Raw genomic sequence first — 1,319 nt, forward strand, 5'->3', positions numbered from 1 at the left:
ATGCAGCAGCTACCAAAAAAAGAAAGAAAGAAAAATTCATTAAAACAATTTTGACAAAAAAAAATTGAAAATGCAGTGGAAATACTAAACTGAAAGGAAACAACACTAAAAACAAATACTCACAGGTTGTGGAACCTGAAGAAATGGGAACATGTCCATGACCTCTCATGTTGATTTTGTCATTAAATCAACTCTTTTAAAAAGAGCGCATCTCATTAGATTTTTGATATGTTGGTGTAGTCAGGTTGTCTTTACATAGTTCAGCATTTATCACAGTAATGTGCTCCTGAAAACTTAATTGATCTTCTCCAGTATTTTCCAGGTTTAATATAATCTGAAAAAAGTAGTAAATAACACAATTCCTATTGTTTAATCTACAATCTCCTTGCATTACTGGTCAATAACCAAGCAATTTTAACAACATTTGAGTGAAGAAGGATAAAACAGACGAACATCCTGGGACTGGGTGGAAACCGGATTATCAGTACACAGGAGAACTGGAAAGTTTGCAGTCTTGCATCTTTTTGTTTGCTGAAATGAGCAAAAGACAGTTCATATAAGGAAAATATTTAGAAGTAACATAGCACAAATAACTGAAAATCAATTATCAGTAGAATTAAAGCATTCATTCACCCAAAAAAAACAAAAAACATTCTGTCTCCATTTACTGGTTTACCTTTGTTGTTCCAAACCCACATGACTTTTATTCATGGATGTCAAGAATAATAAAAAAACTTGATTGGCCGTATGTCTCATACTGCAGATTAAAAACTAAGCTTAGGATCAGAAAAACACAAAATTTAACAGTTTGCAACAAGCACAACAAAACTTACCGATGTAAGGCAACTTGTGACACGGTCGGTTCAGGCTCTTTCAGTTTTTAGTGTAAATCCGCTGTAGAAACATTGACAACTTAATTACTAATGGGTTTAAAGCTTATAAAAAGTAAATTACTTGAAAAAAAATATTTCTCTGACTTACCACAACAATATTTCCGTCAGAACATCAGTTTAAATCAGCAGAAGGGGGTCAAATCTCTTCTCAACTGCTGGAATTCAAAAACGTGCACTGCACTCGCGAGACAGCACTGCGTGAATACTTGTGGCAAATGCAAACAAATTGTTTACTTTGTAAAATTAAAGAAAATAATGAGTTTATTACTTCTTTTGTTTATGTTTGGTGTTCAACAGATAAAAACAAATTTATCCATAAAGCAAAATTGTTAAATTGTGTTACGTCATAATTTCACATAAATGACAAAGAATGAAATTAAAGAGCAGCAAACAAGGCTATAAGTAAGGGACCCTTTATATATTGCA

General features: G+C 32.5%; 1 long non-coding RNA gene across 1 annotated transcript; it reads right to left on the reverse strand.

Moving 5' to 3' along the window:
- Positions 1-248: 248 nt before the first annotated feature.
- Positions 249-869, reverse strand: LOC113089008 (uncharacterized). Its single transcript, XR_003286331.1, has 3 exons — positions 834-869; positions 454-531; positions 249-334 (listed from the first exon to the last, which is right to left on the reverse strand). It is a non-coding gene; the product is annotated as an uncharacterized LOC113089008 (long non-coding RNA).
- Between the last annotated feature and the right edge of the window lie 450 nt (positions 870-1,319).

This window comes from Carassius auratus, unplaced genomic scaffold, assembly GCF_003368295.1.
Source record: "Carassius auratus strain Wakin unplaced genomic scaffold, ASM336829v1 scaf_tig00048135, whole genome shotgun sequence".
Taxonomy (NCBI): Eukaryota; Metazoa; Chordata; class Actinopteri; order Cypriniformes; family Cyprinidae; genus Carassius; species Carassius auratus.